At 40.5% G+C, this 19,163-nt stretch overlaps 1 protein-coding gene across 3 annotated transcripts in view; it reads right to left on the bottom strand.

The window, feature by feature from the left end:
- The window catches only part of LOC136876371 (sodium-independent sulfate anion transporter), a 289,375-nt gene that overhangs the window by 115,674 nt on the left and 154,538 nt on the right, over positions 1-19,163 (bottom strand). Inside the window, exon 1 of one of the 3 annotated variants that reach the window (XM_067150261.2) lies at positions 6,530-6,611. The exons of the other annotated variants lie outside the window; for them this stretch is intronic. The gene's annotated coding sequence lies outside the window, so the exon portion shown is untranslated. Of the gene's footprint in view, positions 1-6,529; positions 6,612-19,163 lie in introns of those variants that run through there. 3 annotated transcript variants of the gene reach the window in all.

Genomic DNA, 19,163 nt, shown 5'->3' with positions numbered 1-19,163 from the left:
AAGGCCAACGCCTGAACCATCTGAGCCACTCAGCCCGGCGATTTTTCTCTCTCATTAGTGTTATATAGATGGAACTTCGTCACTGCAAATAAATGAAATAAAAAATAAAATTAATAAATAATTATATAATTAATGAAATAAATATATAAATACATAAATAAATAAAAAACTCTCCCTCCTGCCACGTGTGCCACCCGGTCGGTATTCCGCCTCGTTGCTACTCGCTATCTCTCTCCTTCGGGCTCCCTTTGAGCCTTGCGAGCCTAGGGCTGACATCAGACAAGCACAGTGGTTTCAGTATAACATGTCTCAAATTAACGACCTCAAAACATGATAGAACACAGCCTTCAGATTGCAAGTCTACTGACAGCTGATTGCTGAATGCAAACTGAGCGCCCGCGACACCATGTCTCTCGCATGGTTGCAAACTAACTTTAGTGGGAGACCCACGACTCTGACAAAGGCTGAGCTTCAATCACCGGTTTCTTCTCTTCTTCTCTTGGTTTATGTCGCACCAGCTGGAGTGTTATGGCGACGAAGAAAGCGGCCGTGGCCTTATTTAAGGTACAGCTCCAGCATTTGCCTAGTGTGAAAATGGGAAACCATTGGAAAATATTTTCACGGCTGGCGCCAGTGAGGCTCGAATTCTATAGAACCAATTTATTATTATTATTATTATTATTATTATTATTATTATTATTATTATTATTATTATTATTATTATTATTATTATTATTATTATTATTTCATCGCTTTTCCCCACACCCTTGTGGAGTCACGGTTGTGAAGTGCGCGGAATATGTTGGGCTTAGTCCTGTTTTATGATCGATGTCAGCCAGCTTCCTCTGTAGACCGGTGGTAGGGCGCCTGCCTACGGATCCCAAGATAGTGTGTTCAAACCCGGCAGACGTATTCGGATTTTTGAAGGATGGAAAAAGTCATATCGACACTCCATGTCGTACGATGTAGGCATGCAAAAAATCTCTGGTGATACATTTGGTGTTTATCCGATAAAATTCCTTTAAACTCCGCTATAGACGCCCAACAGAGATTCTGTTTACTTTGCGATCTATTAGGCCTAGAGTAAAACGAAACGTCGAAATTAATAAGCAAGCAGCCAGATTGCATCAAATTAAGATGTCTGCATACGGTACCTGAGGCTGTACTATTATTATCGTCATCGATGCTCTCCCTGACACCATCCTTATGTAAAGTATTCAGCTCGAAGGTTGGTTTGATCCTGAACAACTCCGCTGTGGCAGATAGCCTAGCGGTCACTGAAGAGAAATACTAGAAAAATGATGAGTGGTGTAGTTTCCCCTTGCTTTCCTCGTCGAGCCAGAAGTTGCTATTACATGTCAATCTGCTAAGCCCACTGAAATGTACACACCAATCGACCCTTTGAGCGACATTTTCACATCATTCATGACAGAAACGGCTGCATAAGGAATACCATTACTAGCATCGCTCATACCACAATCGCTTTCGTACTGTCAAAGCCAAGAATGGAACAGACTGGTCAATGGAAGTAACAAATTGATCTAGCCCGTATTAGGAGACATAAGTAAGTACACTGTAAACACAGTGTCTCACGCAGAGGCACACATCGCTCTGTGAAGTGATTCATTCACTGTTGCGTATTTCTAATTAATGAACTAATGTTATTGGCTACTACATTTACGGTTTATGGAGACTCCGCAGAATTCTTCTACGTGCCAGTAAATCCGCCGACAGCAGGCTGGTGTATTTGAGCACCTTCATAAATCACCGGACTGAGCCAGGATCGAACCTGCCAAATTGGGGTCAGAAAGCCAGCGCCTCAGCCGTTTGAGCCACTCAGTGCAGCTTGCGTGTTTCTGTAGTGGTTGGTTGTGTAGTATCCCATGTGGATACAAAGATGAGAGTGTTGGGACAAATGAAAATACGCAGTCCCCGAGTCGAACAAATTATGCACGATTAAAACAGCATTGGGAATCGAATCCGGGACCTTCTGAAACGAAGGAGACGGACATTCTTATTTCCATACATGTATGTATTACTTCATTATTGTATTTACGCGAAAACTGTTCATTATTTAGTATATTAGACAGGACAATGGGACAGAAATTAAAACTGGCCACGTGCATAAAAGTGTAGTAGGATAGTTTGTACCTTAAAAGTGTTAATCCCATTCTTGAAAAATCTTGAATGGGGGGAGTGGTGTGTGGCGCGCGGGGGGGGGGGGGGCGTTGGTGGATACCCGGTCTCAAGTGCCGTCGTCCAATGCAAACCGATGTCCACGAATGTTTTTCTTCAGCTCGAGCATGGGACAACAATCAATGCACAGCGCTATTAAAACACGTTGTAGAAAGTGAGGGACACCATAAAGTAAAAACGTCCGGGCATGCTATCGAATGACGACATGATTACGCCCGGCCTCAATTGGGAAATCTGTGAGAAATACACTTTAGAGATTCGGTCGGAAAACTCTTCAACCACCTCCCTATAGCCCGGATACCTCCGCACGCAATTTTCACATCCAACTACTCTGCAGGGTTGAATCCACAATCTACCACTGATCCGCAGAGGGATTATTATTATAAGTAGTGGTAGTAGTTCTGCAGTAATATAATGAACTCAGATTTTTTTCTAGAGAGAATCAGGAGCTTGACTTTTACTTTTATTGAAGACGTAAGAATGATGATTGAAGTTCGTAAATGTAAAACAAATCGATTACATTGCTATTCATAACGCACACAGAGAAGAAAACTTTCAGCACGGAATTATACCATCTTATTTTTAATTATTTTTTTTTTTGCTAGGGGCTTTACGTCGCACCGACACAGATAGGTCTTATGGCGACGATGGGATAGGAAAGGCCTAGGAGTTGGAAGGAAGCGGCCGTGGCCTTAATTAAGGTACAGCCCCAGCATTTGCCTGGTGTGAAAATGGTAAACCACGGAAAACCATTTTCAGGGCTGCCGATAGTGGGATTCGAACCTACTATCTCCCGGATGCAAGCTCACAGCCGCGCGCCTCTACACGCACGGCCAACTCGCCCGGTATATTTTTAAATTAAACTCTTTGGATTACAGTCTAAAAATATGTCCGCTGTTGAATTCATCAGAATATAATACAATTACCGGTACGTAAATTTATTATTGAGGACAAATGAAGCGCAATATTGGAGTAAAACTATAAAGATGTTTGATTGCGCTATTCTGGCGAATTTATATTAAAAAATACTTTTCCCTTTGCGAAAATCATATGATCATATGTCTCCCAGTCATGGTCATCCATCAACGGTTGCTAATTTCAGATAGCAACCAGCCATAAGTCATAGCATGCACGATGCTAGGTAACACTGTCTGAACATTCATCCATACCTTACACATCACAGCCTGCACGGTTGCTATGGTTACGCTTCCGTCACACATTTTTGTCGCGTCATGTTACACAAATTTTCGGATGACCCCCCAGCCATAAGACATGTTTAATTCAAAGCAAATAAACGTAGGTACAGTAATACCAAGCTGGAAGTACGAAACCGATATTACTGTGGCAATAGATAGCTGTTGGTGGGTTGAACTTCCTGATATCCTTACACCTGATTGCTCATTGGAGCCAAGAGCTAAATATTCATTTCAATATAATGTGTACCTGTATCTCTCAAACTGCATAAAACGATACATACAGGTTTTGAAACCACTAAAAGGATCACTGAACCTAAACGGTAGAAATTACCTTCTCGCTGTCTGAATTAGACAATCTTATGAAATAATTTTTCCTCTGAAAGATTAATTAAAATAAAACCATTCAGTCTAGTTCGGTGAACATAACACATTCCAAAGTCACATCTAAGGAACTATCAACTTAAAGACATTTTAGAGCTATGGGGAGTAAGTTCGGCAACTTAAACACATGTGACATAGGACATTTCCATTCCTTTAATTCTTATGAGGGCACAGTGAAACTATAACAAGATTCCAGTTCATTGCATCTGGACTTTTCGTTTGCCCCTCTTTGTTATTTGCATAAAGTTTCGAAGTCTCGCTGAATCACGTCATTACATGGGAGTCAATCGGCAAACTGCAAAAAAAAAAGGGAATAAATCATCATCCAGACTAATATAACGTTAAATTTTTAAATTAGCCATTTAGCGTAGAATTTTCAAATGCAAAAGTCTGACGGATTACAGTCTTTTGAAATATTTAAGAAGCAAAGTTAAGGAAATTTGGATGTGGTGGTGTTTGATACTGAAATTAGGATTTAACGGGTTCTGAAACAAAGGACTGAAAGATTTGAAAATACGGGTACTGCTAGAAGAGGTGCTGTGTTACATGTGCAATATAATAATCATGTTTAATGGTTACTAGTGTAAATTAATTCAGCTCTCTGAAGACAGTGTTATTACTACCTTATGTAGGAAAGTGGCACTTAATTACAACACAGTTCAAGAAGCATTACCGGTATGAAAGTGAAAGGATTTTTTTTACACTTTCCTTGCATTTACAGTACATCTGTATCTATTCCTTCCTCATAAAATTCTGCGTCTTCTTCATTCTCTTCAGTGTGAAGTCCTAGATCTTTCAGTTTTTCTGCAGCAGAATAAAAACTTAAACAGCTCATTATTACTCGATTTTTCTCCAGAATGTTTTGATGGTAATCGTACTACATCACTCAAACAGGAGAAAAGGCTTTAACAGTCCGTTGCCTATGATATAATAACGAACAGTGTAACATGCGGAGTAGCTGTCAACTCAAACGCAGTGCACGTTGGGAAGTCATGGGAAGCACTGATTGGCTGACAGGGCTTTGGCGGACTTCGATACTACAAATGTCACTACAGGTGTTGGTTTTGGCGGATATTGAAACTTAGCCTCATATCTGATTACGTATTTTAATGGGATGTGTAATTTTAATCCAAAATCATGGTAACAATGAATTCCTCGGGATAAAATCTGTCAGTAGCTATGTGTAACTATTTTTAATGGATTTTGCAGCTTTTGATACTGGATATTTCATGTGCACAATCATACCGAAGAATTAGTACAACGATCTCCAAATTTTTACCGCACATTAACATATGTTCTTGCAGGGATGAATGGCTCAGATGGTTGAGGCGTTGGCCTTTTGACTTGAACTTGGCAGGTTCGATTCTGGCTCAGTCCGGTGGTATTTGAAGGTGCGTAAATATATCAGCCTCCTGTCGGTAGATTTACTGGCACGTAAAAAATTCCTGAAGGATTAAATTCGGACACCTCGGCGTCTCCGAAAACCGTAACATAAATATTAATCATATTAATTAAATATGTTCATACTGTAACTGCATAGAACTCCAGAACTGTTAAATTGATAATTATTTAATACTTCACTGATTAATTAAAATTGTATTGCCAAAAAGTACAAATTTTAAGAATTTAGAAATTGTAATTTTTTAGAAGTTACACTAAAAATTCTCGAATCACAGGATATCCGTAAATGAGCGCACACAATTTCGTATAACTAGATGCATTAGTTCACATTCTATGTCTAGGCCTAATTTAGGGTGACCAGATTACAAGAATGAAAGTACAGGACACTCCGGCTGCCGTTGATTATTAGGCCCAATTTAAGATTAGAATTTCTTAACACGGGCCACATCTCTCAAAAGAGTGCCATTTATTTATAGAAAATGAGTACTGATTATTATTATTATTATTATTATTATTATTATTATTATTATAAACTGGAAGCGACCAGATTCCAGTACATAAAGTGTTGCAAAAAAAATGAACTCTTTCCCTTGCGAAAAACTAATGATCATGAATAATTTGTCTTTAAATAACAAACTCAAATATTGACAAAGAACTATATATTTGCATCATTTCACAGAGCATTCTTAGCGACCAATGTCTACGGTAATGACTAATGTGACGTCACTCCCGTCAGACATTTTGTCACGTTACATAAATTTTTGGATGAGCCTTAGCCATAAGACATATTCATGTAAAAAATACAAGGATTATAAGTAGCCATTTTTATAATTTATCTACGTTTGTCTCAATGGTTTATTAAATTTAGCGCCAGCCATACGAACAATAATTATTTTACACAATGGGAAATACGCATCAGAGCTTTGTGATAAATAAAGTTTAAACACGGCAGTCTAAGATATACGAGATGGTTTACGAAAAACGGGACAATATGCGTCCCGTATATTTTTTGCCGGGACATCGGGATGGTTTACAGAAATAAGGGACAATCCCGTAAAGTGAAAAACCGAGTCTGCCAGAAACTGCAATTGAAGTTTGCGTTACAGTCACTCGTCTCATTCATTCATAATTTCTTTCTGAATTAGTTTAAAACGACATGGATAATTTACACTCAGTTGGTATACTCTTGTTCAGGGAAGCAAGCTATTTTAAATAAGAGTAAAAAATATTGAAATATTGGTCCTGTTCACGACTACCTGGCCTTGAGTTCTATTCTTAATTTTCCTTACGAATTCCTAGAGTTCGGTAACAGATGCAGCTTGTTGCCTGCAGTAGTCAATGTGTGACAGACTAACCTGGGGTACCTCGTGGATCCGCTGTTAGCTCATCTACAGCTGTGTTACACTGAGTTACCTCGACACGCCGAACAAAACTAAATATTCTTGGTAGGAATGACTGTTTCAGGTTTTTCTTATTGTCATAGTATCTTAATCCATGAGTCACACCAGCTGCAGCTGGTTATCTGCCAAAGCGTCGATCACGGATAAGCAATTACCGCAGCTACTGTAGTAAATATGTTTACTAGCGAGTAAGTGAAGGTTTTTATTGAAGTAAGGCACGTGAATGAGTATTGCAGCTTACGGTTCAGACATTCCTCGTGTAGGCAACGTATCAATTAATTATCCAACCCATTTTAATTATTGCTCACAGCCAGACGCTGGTGAAGTACCTGGAAAATACTAACAATGTCATGACATAAAATAAATAAATCAATCAATCAATCAATCCACGATTGATCTGCATTTAGAGCTGTCTCCCAAGTGGCAGATATCCTATCATTTGTTTACCTAGTGTTTCCTTACACCGAGTAAGTTGGCCGTGCGGGTAGAGACGCGCAGCTGTGGCTTGCATTCGAGAGATAGTGAGTTCGGACCCCACAGTAGGCAGCTCTGAATAAGGTTTTCCGTGGTTTTACATTTTCACATTAGGCAAATGCTTGGGCTGTTCCTTAATTAAGGCTACGGCCGCTTCATTCCCAGTCCTAGCCCTTTCCTCTCCCACCGTCGCCATGAGACCTATCTATGCCGGTGCGACGTAGAGCAAATTTTTGTTTTCTTAAATGATTTCAAATAAATTTGAAATTTACCAAACATCCCCCTTCGTAAATTACTCAAATCTCTAATTTCTCTTTCAATACACCAGTATTTTATTTTAATTTTTTAAATTTTTTTTTACAAGTTTTGTTACGTCGCACCGACACAGATAGATCTTATGGTGGCGATGGGATAGGGAAGGCCTAGGAGTGGAAAGGAAGCGGTCGTGGACTTAAAGTATATCCCCAGCATTTGCCTGGTGTGAAAATGGGAAACCACGGTAAACCATCTTTAGGGCTGCCGACAGAGGGGTTCGAATCCACTATCTCCCGAATGCAAGCTCATATCTGCGCACCCCTAACAGCACGACGAACTCTCAGTCAAACTAGTATTTCCCCCATTTTGTTCTCCTGAATTCCAACTTACCTTCATTTTATGGTCTTTCCTACTTTTAAAAACTTCACTTAAGCATATTCGTCCACAAAAGGCATTCCACCCAATCTCTCCAATCGCTTAGTCGAGCATCTCGTCTCCTTACTTCGAAGTCTTCCCAGCCCAAAGTTTGCAACATTTTCGTAACACTAATCTTTTGCCGGAAATCACCCAAAACAAATCGTGGTGTTTTCCACTTGAATCTTTTCCAGTTCTTGCATCAAGTAATCCTAGCGAGGGTGCCATACAGTAGAACCATACTCTAACTAGGGTCTTATCAGTGACTTATACGCCCTTTCCTTTACTTCCTTACTACAACCCCTAGATACCCTCGTAACCGTAAGAAGAGATCTGTAACCTTTATTTACAACCCCGTTTATGTGATTACACCAATGAATATCTTTGCTCTAGACCGTTTCTGTCCTTCACAGGCCAGAAATTTTCGAAATGAGACTGCTTAAAATTGCTCAATAGATCAGTTAAGCAATATAGTATTTATTACACGGAACTCTAACGGAACGACAAGTGGCAAGACTCAATATTTATTTATTTATTTATTTATTTTATTTATTTTATTTATTTATTTTATTTATTTATTTATACTTACATCTTACATCATAGGAATCTACAACATCCGTATGTGTCCTTCCATGGTCTCTGCACAGCGGAATACGCCGCCATGTCTTGAGGCTCATATTAAGCAAAAATGTTCAAGTCTGGTGGATGGTCTTCCACTTCTCGGCGCGTCGCGAAGTTCAAGGCTTTCTCAAACCGCGCAACGAAATCGTATCTCACATTTTAAATTGATTTGTCATTAATTTTACTCTCGCGAATCCACACAGCGGCCAGTATACGTTCCTCAATCGTATAATCACTTGTAGCGGCCATTATTTCCATATCTTGGCACGAAATGCTGTCAACAATCGAAGTCGATAACAATGGGTATCTGATAAATAAATAAATAATGAGCAGGGATATACGGAGTTCATTCGCACTCTGTGTATACCCAAATTTCAAAAGCCTGTATCCAATTTGTGATGTCAGACTTGAGAGGTCATCTATATGCTCCATATAAGTGTATTTATTTGGAGCATTCAACAAAGGGAATTATTATCGTCAGATCTCACTATGGACGGTAAGATGTGTGCTCAAACACCATTTGGTTAAAAGCACAGGTGCGTGCAACTCAGCCAAACAATGCACCGTACAAGTGACACCGACGGATTGATTTGAACACGTGTTCAACTGCTAGAACATAACATAGACGTTCCCACTTGTTGAATGGTTACTTATCTGTGTGAAAGTAGGGCAGACTCCAGCGAGAGATATCTCCATAAGCTCCTGACAAGAGCTTGGCTCTGTACTGCAGACACACGTCGAGCGCTGAACTTGAGAGGAAAAGTAAATTTCACACTAAAAGAAAATTAAGTATAAGCGGTAGACAGTGTGAAAAAGAAAAGTGAATGAAAGTAACAAGCTGCGATGTGTTGACCTTTCAGTATGCGCTCCGTGATATTCCATTGGTAGGGGTGTGGCTTTTTATATAAACAACTAGCCCACTCCTCTCGAATAGTTCAAGACTTTACGTCTCCATCCGACGGACGAATCACCATCAACAGAGTCATATGCCCTCACACCATGTAAGACAAAAACGGCTTCCTACGCCATGGACGTAAAAATGGTTCCTTGAATTGTGTTCTCTACCTATCTTATCTACGTTGCCTAGCTACAGTGACTATGCATATAATCTTGTTGACAGCACGTTGGATTGTCATATCCCAAAACATGTTTTCCGATGGTTTTTCGTTCATAACTCGCCAACGAAAGTGAAAATGGAAATTCCGGCTTCGAGGTGCATTCGGACCCCCTTCTATCTATCTATGTTCAAAATTTCAGATCTCTGGGTGCTGTAGATTTTGCTGGTCATCGCGCACAGACAGACAAACACTTTCTTTTATTATTATAGATAAACGTAACAATTTTTAAAAGTGTAAATTCATGCATATAAAATCTAAATCACTTCATAAAATGTCCTAAATTGTGCAATGTATATCCACGAGTTATAGTGAAAATGATAGAAATTCACAGTGTTTTCAATGAAAAGCGGGTTTTCTAGAAATGCACACGAAATACTACGTTCTTTCAAATAGAAAAATAATTCGTGTAGAAATAAATGTCAACTGTTCCTCATATTTGATCTGGATTCCGTCACAGATGTTCTGGTGTCCGGACATTTGCGGTCACGGACAATAGGGAACATGCATGATCCGGGGTTTTAATTAAAAATATGCTAATCTGATTCAAAATTTCATGCAGAATTCAAAAATGTGATCAGAATGTACAAATAATAACTCCAAACATGATAAAAATCTACGAAAATGTCACGTCACGCAAGTACGCGATCTCATTGGTCTGACGTCATCGTACAGGTTGACTGAATTAGCAGACGAAATAACTCATAGTCTGCTGTGAGAAGCAGGATACACTTCGCGTATTTCTACTTTACATTAGTGTCTAGTATGGTTAAATTAGAGATCTATACATTGGATAATAATCTGAGTGGTATATTTTAGACTTAAAATGAATCCTACGCAGACAGTGAGGCAGAAAACTTATAAATGGTGTAGAGTTCCGATGTGCAATAGCACATCGCATACCGTACCAAACAAATTGTTTATAAATGTTCCAAAGACGCTAAAACTAGGGAGAAATGGATTTTGGCGAGCCGGAGAAATGCTGGTGATATATCGGAAAAGTCTACAGTTTACTTTTTGAAGATTTTAACGTAAGATTAATTTGTTTGAATTTTCAAATCACTTTTCCATGTCAGCTGTTCTAGTGGTAAAACTTTAAATTTTAACGTATGATGCTTTATTTAAATGCTTCAATTACATCTTGGAATATGAAAGTAATAAACAGTGCATTAAATAATGCTGATTATTAAAGTATTCTCCAAACCTAACCTATGTTTTGGGTGATCCATGTCAAGATAATAAATCAAAGGGGTTATGAACCATTTTGACAGCTCTAATTCTATCTTGGCATGGGACAGTTATGTATGTCTTTATTGAACAGCTTAATTGATAAAGAAATTTAGGCTATATCTAAATACTCTATAATGTAACAAAGAATAGGCGTGTACATCATGAAAGGAAACAACGTGAATTTAACAAATGTATAACTCTACACAAAACCAATGCTTGTCTGTTGGGGTCTTATAAGTTAACAATGCTCAATTATAATAATTATCATAATATTAATGAAATAAATAACATAATTGCACACAGGTGAAAATAGTGATGTAGGTGTTTAAAATATTATCCAACTTCGCCTAAGTTTTAGGTTATACAAGCCAAGTCAATAAACCGAAGGGTAAAAATACTGCGCGAGTTGGCCGTGCGGTTAGGAGCGCGCAGCTGTGAGCTCGCATCCGGAAGATAGTGGGTTTTGAACCCCACTGCCGGCAGCCCTGAAGATGGTTTTCCGTGGTTTCCCATTTTCACACCAGGCAAATACTGAGGCTGTACCTAAGGCCACGGCCGCTTTGTTCCCATTCCTAGGCCTTTCCTGTCCCATCGTCGCCATAAGACCTGTATGTGACGGTGTGACGTAAAGGAAAAAAAAAAAAAGTAAAAGTCACAGCACCCAAAGACATTCCTGTATTGAGCGACTAAAATGTCACCAGGACACTTTTCTTTCTTGATATGCGCAGCTTGTTAAAAGCCAAATGTAATTAATGTTATTGGCTTCACGCCCCGCTAACTACTTCTACGATTTTCGGAGACGCCGATGTGCAGGAATTTAGTCCTGCAGGAGTTCTTTTACATGCCAGTAAATCTACCGACACGAGGCTGACGTATTTGAGCACCTTCAACTACCACCGGACTGAAGCAGGATCGAACCTGCCAAGTTGGGGTCAGAAGGCCAGCACCTCAACAGTCTGAACCACTCAGCCCGACTTGTGAAAACTAGATGAAGTCATATTTATCTTTATCATGTTTAACTTTTTCCCTCCACAAAGATATTTAATTCTCTTTCATGGGCCCCGGAAGTGGGTAGGCCAGTTGTCCCAACCATAAATATATTTTTTGGGGGGAATGATAGATTATAGCCCTATAGTTCTATGATCTTTCTTTCTTTCTTTCTTTCCTTCTTTCTTTCTTTCTTAATCAGTTTATCCTTCAGGGTTGGTTTTCTCTCGGACTCAGCGAGGGATTTCACCTCTACCACTTCAAGGGCAGTGTCCTGGAACGTGAGACTTTGAGTATGGTGATGAAACTGGTGAGGAGGGCCATTACCTCGCCCAGGCGGCCTCACCTGTTATGCTCAACAGGGGTCTTGTTGGAGGATGGGAGGCTCGGAAGGGATAGACAAGGAAGAGGGAAGGAAACGGCCGTGGCCTTAGGTGCCTGGAGGAGAAGTAGGAAAATACGAAAAACCACTTCGAGGATGGCTGAGGTGGGATTCGAAACCCTTCTACTCAGTTGACCTCCCGAGGCTGAGTAGACCCTGTTCCAGCCCTCGTACTATTTGTTTTCAACTTTCATGGCAGAGCCGAGAATCGAAACCGGGCCTCCGGGAGTGGCACACATTAACCACTACACCACAGAAGCGGACTAGTACTATAATGCTACCTATATGTTTATGTTAGTGCTGAAATCCGATTTCTTACTTTACTAATGCTGAAAGCCCGAAAATGTAATGTTATTCTTTAATATGGGAATCAGTCTAGAAGGAAATTTTGAAAGTGATGTTATTTCTATCCAGGTTTGTTGTTATCCTAATACTATGGGTTACAGTACATTGCACGTACATAAAAGACGCCACTTACAAACTTGCTAGTTATCCGCGAATTTCTGCGGCCACAAAAGTCACATTTTTCAAGAATGATGACATCTACACATGGTATATTGTCTGACTGTGCTGTTTTGAACCTTTCTTCTGTCATTTCGAAGTTATTCGCGATCATGAATAATAAACAATCGGCTTTTAGCAACGGCTGATGCACAACGGCTGGTAGAGCTCCATGCGGTACTGGATTGTGACGTCACAGCGCGCCGCTTACGTCAGAGGCCGTTTCACTCGCCGTGCGGAAAGGCACTATTAAATATTTTTTTAATGGTAGAAAACAAGGCAACATACCACAATGCAATACGTTTACGTACTATTTCATTGGTGTACTTTTCAAAACAAATATTTTTGAAAATGATGCATGTTCCCAATTGCGGTCATCACAAAATCACGGACATTTGCGGTCACTGAGATAAACTTGTGCCCACTCGTAGTAATTCCCCAGTTGTCACAGGACATTTGCGGTCACTGCAGCAGGCCTCATTAGCTTAATTTCCGGGGATCCCCGCTAACCTGCCTGAGCTATGTAATTCTCCCTCCTTGCAGATCAACATTTTTCTCTCGCCGGCATTATTTAGAGAATGATACTTTCAGACACAAACACAATTCTATATCGAAACTTCCTGGTGTAAGTATTTACTGTTGTGTGCTGTAATGGATTTGACATTCACTAATAAGGCAACTGGTTATATGTACAGAAAGTATAGGGAAGGTCAACATGAAATCGTCACCTGGGTGTGTCTGGAGGAGAAGAACAAGTGATGTCATGTTTTTGGTAACATACAATTCTGTAGATGATAAATAAATATATTCTGTTTCCTATCCGGCCTCTCTTGGTCAACTCTTGTTCTCTTCCGACCCCACGGTACGATGTTTGCCAAGCCCAGGCAGTCTTACATTTTCACGTCCTTCGTGGCTTTTCCCTTGTTTTTTCCCTAAAAGGGAGTCGGACCTATTCGAATTTTTTTCTGTTTAGTTTTAAGGGAGGATGGTGGCACCGTTCTAATTTCCCACAAAAGCAGTAATCACCACCATCACGAAAACTAAATCATCATCGCCGGCGGTGTGAACGGTGTTGTACACATGTTGACTTTGCCCTGCTTTTCGCCCGGATATCCTTCCTAATTTCAACGCTGTGTGGAGACTTTTCTTGATTTCAACCCTGTGTGGAGGGATGCATTCACTATGGCGAGTTTCTGCGGTATTAGTTAGTGTAGTGCGTTAACCAGATGCGATTAAAATCCCCGAACCGTCCTGGAATCGAACCCTGAACCTCTGATTCGAATACCTTGACGCCAATCATTTAGCTAATATAAAAACGAAATATGAGTAAAAAATTTGAAGTACACACAGAAAATAATAATTTTATTTGTAGGCCTAAAGATTTTGTTCCAAGGCTTTGTAATATTTCACAAGCTCGTATATTTGATATTTAAACTCTAATACTCCACAAAGTGAATTTTTATATACAAACATCAGAGGCTAATTCAAAAAATAAGTTTCCTATTTATTTATCGTGGAATAATTGAAGGTAGGCCAAGGTAAAAGACACTGTTTTATTCCGCACCAGTCCTTCATTTTTAGAAAAACAAAAGTTAATCCATCGTTAATTAATTAAATGAACTTATTTATTTATTTATTATTTATTTATTTATTTATTTATTTATTTACTGGCCTCCGTGGCTCAGGTGGCAGCGCACCGGACTCTCAGCGCTGGGTTCCGTGGTTCAAATCCCGGTCACTCCATATGAGATTTGTGCTGGACGAAGTGGAGGCGGGACAGATTTTTCTCCGGATTTCCCTCTCATATTTCATTCCAGAAACACTCTCCAATATAATTTTATTTCATTTGTCAGTCATTAATCGTTACCCCAGAGGAGTGCGACAGGCTTCGGCAGCCGGCACAATTCCTATCCTCGCCGCTAGATGGGAGCTTCATTCATTCCATCCCTGACCCGGTCAAATGACTGGAATCAGGTTGTGAATTTTCATTTATTTATTTACTGATTTGTGTATTTATTTATTTCTGGTAGTCTAACGTCACGCTAAATATTTTTCGGAGAAAATACGATGGGAAAGAATTAAACTCAGTGGCTCGCACGGTTGAGGCGCTGGCCTTCTGGCCACAACTGGCAGGTTCGATCCTGCCATCCCACGCTCCCAAGTTGTGAGCCCCCGGGGCCCCATTTAGTCGCCTCTTACGATAGGCAGGTGATACCGTGGATGTATTCTTCGTCTGCGTCCCCGACCCACAGGGGGGCACAACCTCCAAATTCGAGTACCGGTACATACAATAATTTGGTCGACAGTAAATTATATGTTTTAAAATGCTGATTCCCATCACACTCTATCCAGGCTTTAGATTGGCATAATTATTGTACTGAAATAATTTTGGCGTGTTTAAAATCAGCTGAACTAAAGCTTCGTCAATTATTTTTGTCGCTTTTAGGTAAGCGTCGTTATAATTTAGTTCCTTTGTACAAGATAATCATACTTAAGTCGCTTTTCAAGCTTAATGAGAAATTAAGGAAATACACAAACACACTCTCACTCGCACTCAATTAAAAATGTTGATCTGCAAGGAGCGAGCAGTTGCTCAGGCGGTTGCGTCCCATTTGCGGTCAGTCCCATTTGCGGTCACAGCAAAATTTGTCCCATTTGGGGTCACTTCCAGTTCGGAAGAAAAAAGGAATGCGAAGAAAGACCAGTTCGTGTCCCATTTGCGATCACTTTAAAGTTATCAGCAGCCTGTTGGGGTTTTCCAACGTCCATGCAGCAGGGAGACTGCTAATTAGGCTAGACTCAGGGATTCTCCCAACCCCTCCCCGTAGTTCTATTCGCACGAATATAATATGATTGATTTTACGTCTTCTAACTACTTATTAATATTGAAAACATTTCGTAGCTGACGAAGTACTACGAAAAACGTAAAATGCAGCAATTTACTCAATTGTGCCGAAAGTTAAAGAGCTAAATGGCCCAAAAAGGTTTCAAATCGTGAGTCTTGGATAGCTCTATCAAAATAATAAAATTAAAATCTGAAAATCACTTCCACCTGGCAAGTTCGCCGTGCGGTTAGGGGCACGCAGCTGTGATCTTGTATCCGGGAAATAGAGGGTTCGAACCTCACTGTCGGCAGCCCTGAAAATGGTTTTCCGTGGTTTCCCATTTTCACACCAGGCAAATGCTGAGCCGCTTCCTTCCCATTCCTAGGCCTTTCCTATCCCATCGTAGCATTAAGTCCTATCTGTGCGGTGCGACGTAAAGCAGCTTGCAAAAAAAAAAAAAAAAAAAAAGTGTCCCTTATTGTATAATGGGGAGAAGGAAGTGTAATTTTACTGCTAAGTTGGAGATGAGCTACAATTGCTTCAAAAAGGGGTGTCGTCCTAATTGCGAACAGAATTGGGGTCAGTATACGCAGTCCTAAATTACTAATTCATCTCCGTGTACAATCTATCATGCGTTATTTAATGTATAATGGGAAAGTGCCAAATGCATTGGGGGTGGGGGGCGGCATTCATCATAAAAAATATTGCAAAGCAAATCTATCACCGTTCAGACCAAGAAGGACTTGGAGTAGTGGAAGATAAAGGCTTCTACTATTCGTAAAATCGGGAGTTAATTGTTAATTCTATATCCGGCAGCCGTTGTCCCCCAAGAATCTACTTCGTACTCACTTTTAGTGTGAGCTGAGTAAATCCCAGCAAAGTGTGCCTCTCCAGAAGTGAACAACTCGCCTCTACATTTTTTGACTTCCTGACGGGGAATCGAACCATGTCCTTTTGCGTGAAAGGAGCACGCCTTTACCGCCTCAGTTAAGCAGCCCCTGTTGATGCAAAATATTCACAACTGTATGCTTTGAAACAATAATACACTGTTGAACAGGTCTTGTGAATATTATGTAAATATATGTCTATGGAAATACGGTAACTGTATATAAGCACACTATGTAGAATATAATTGCATATTTTAATATTGTAATTTTAAGTGGGGATGTAGGCACATTCGTGTATGTGGGGCTATGACCTTTCGCCATTCACTGTCCCTCAATTGTACCTACAATTTGAGGAAAATAAATAAATAAATAAATAAATAAATAAATAAATAAATAAATAAATAAATAAATAAATAAATAAATAAATAAATAATAACAATAATAATAACAGTAGTAGTACGGTCTCAACTATCATGCGCAGACATTCTGATTTGATGCTAATTAGGTTGCTTGAGTGTAATCCTGACGTTACATGTTACTCTGCCAGAAGGTCAAGAAACCCCTCAAGGGCGATCTATGGCTGATTTTTTAAATTATGTCGGATAAACACTACATGGTCCGCCTCTGTGGTGTAGTGGTTAGTGTGATAAGTTGCCACCCTGGAGGCCCGAGTTCGAATTCCCGGTCTGCCACGAAATTTGAAAATTGGTACGAGGGCAGGAACGGGGTCCACACAGCCTCCGGAGGTCAACTGAGTAGAGGGGGTTCGATTCCCTCCTCAACCACCCTCAAAGTGGTTTTCCGTGGTTTCCCACTTCTCCTCCAGGCAAATGCCGCGATGGTACCTAACTTAAGGCCACGTCCGCCTCCTTCCCTCTTCCTTGCCTATCCCTTGCAATCTTCCCTTCCCCCTCCCCCCACAAGCCACTGTTCAGCATAGGAGGTGAGGCCACCTAGGCAAGGTACTGGTACTCCTCCGAAGTTGTATCCCTCGACCCAAAGTCTCACTCTCCAGGACACTGCCCTTGAGACGGTAGAGGTGGGATCCCTCGCTGAGTCCAAGGTAAAAAAAAACAACCATGAACTGTAAACGGATTAAGAAAGAGAGAAAGAAAGAAAGACTTATTTTACTTTTAGGATCAGCTTTACGTCGTACCGATACCGACAGGTCTTATGGCGACGATGGGATAGGAAAGGGCTAGGAGTGGGAAAGAAGCGGACGTGGCCTTAATTAAGGTACAGCCCCAGCATTTGCCTGATATGAAATTGGGAAATCACGGTAAACCATCTTCAGGGCTGCTGACACTGGGGTTCGAACCCACTATCTCCCGGATGTAAGCTCACACCTGCGCGCCTCTAACCGCACGGCCAACTCGCTTGGTAACCCTAAATGTATCACCAAAGAATTTTTACATGGGATCCGAAGACAGTGGCTGCCAATGGTCTACAAAAGGAGCGTATTTTAGCAAATACACCAATCTTCATAGCTGTTCGCGTGTTGAGGTGTCGAAGCGCCCGAGTAGCGTTTCGTCCGAATTCCATGAACAGGCAGCTTAAGGATTCGGTTGTCGGCAGCCTTGAAGATGATTTTCCGTGGTTTCCCATTTTCTTTTTTTTTTTTGCTAGTTGCTTTACGTCGCACCGACACAGATAGGTCTTACTGCGACGATGGGACAGGAAAGGGCTAGGAGTGGGAAGGAAGCGGCCGTGGCCTTACTTAAGGTACAGCCCCAGCATTTGTCTGGATACTGGCCGCACTTAAGCGACTGCAGCTATCGAGCTCGGTTTTCCCATTTTCACACGAGGCAAATGCTGGGACTGTACCTTAATTAAGGCAACGACCGCTTCCTTCCAACTCCTAGGCCTTTCCTATCCCATCGTCACCATAATAATTAGTAGCAAAAAAGAGAATAATAATAATAATCTATTAATAATACAACTCTCACTAATCCACCATAAACAAATGTCCCTCTAGTTATGTTATACAATAAAAAGGATATTCCAAATCATAAGATTACCCCAAACTAAATTATTAAACATTTTCAATAAGAAAAATATTATTATAAATATTGTTGGGTTATCTAAAACATCCCAATGTACCAGTTAATGTTACTACTACTAGAACAAAAATTTCATATGAGACTGTCTTGAAAATTGTATCTGTTTTATGTATCCCACGTCAACACTAATCTCTTGTTCGCAATCCGGACAGGGTATATTTAGTTGTTCGGAATCTGGACGGTTTTTGCCTTGTCCGCAATCAAGACACAACCCAAAAAGGGTCTCAATGTCGAAGAAGTAGAGTGATACAGCAAAACATTTATTTTGAATTTGAAGAAGTTTAACGGTTTAATGCGCCCTGCTTTTGTCCTGCATTTCAAAAATCTTTTGATTACAACCATTACCATCTGCTAACCCTAAATAAAAGGTACAAATAAGTTCTATTTAGTCTCCTTGTCCCGACATTAACGCATCGTACTCAAGCGGTAAACATAATTAATTTAATGAGTTTCAGCATCCCAATCCTAGCACTCAGCTGTCGCCAGTTATTTAAAAGGCTGTCTGCCTGTATCAGTCCTTGAGTAGGGAATTCCATATCCCCACTGATAAGAGTGATCGCAAATGGGACAATGTCTCACCCGTCAAAAGTAGTTTAATTTTGTATTCTACCTGAGTGACCGCAAATGGGACTGACCGCAAATGGGACTGACCGCAAATGAGACTGACCGCAAATGGGACGACACCGCTCAGGCAGGTTAGCGGGGATACCCCGAGATTAAGCTAATGAGGCCCTCTGCTGCAGTGACCGCAAATGTCCTGTGACAACTGGGGAATTTCTGTGAGTGGGCACAAGTTTATCTCAGTGACCGCAAATGTCCGGCGACCGCAAATGTCCGG

This window comes from Anabrus simplex, chromosome 6 (genome assembly GCF_040414725.1).
Source record: "Anabrus simplex isolate iqAnaSimp1 chromosome 6, ASM4041472v1, whole genome shotgun sequence".
Taxonomy (NCBI): domain Eukaryota; kingdom Metazoa; phylum Arthropoda; class Insecta; order Orthoptera; family Tettigoniidae; genus Anabrus; species Anabrus simplex.
This window is presented reverse-complemented; position numbering and strand designations above follow the sequence as displayed.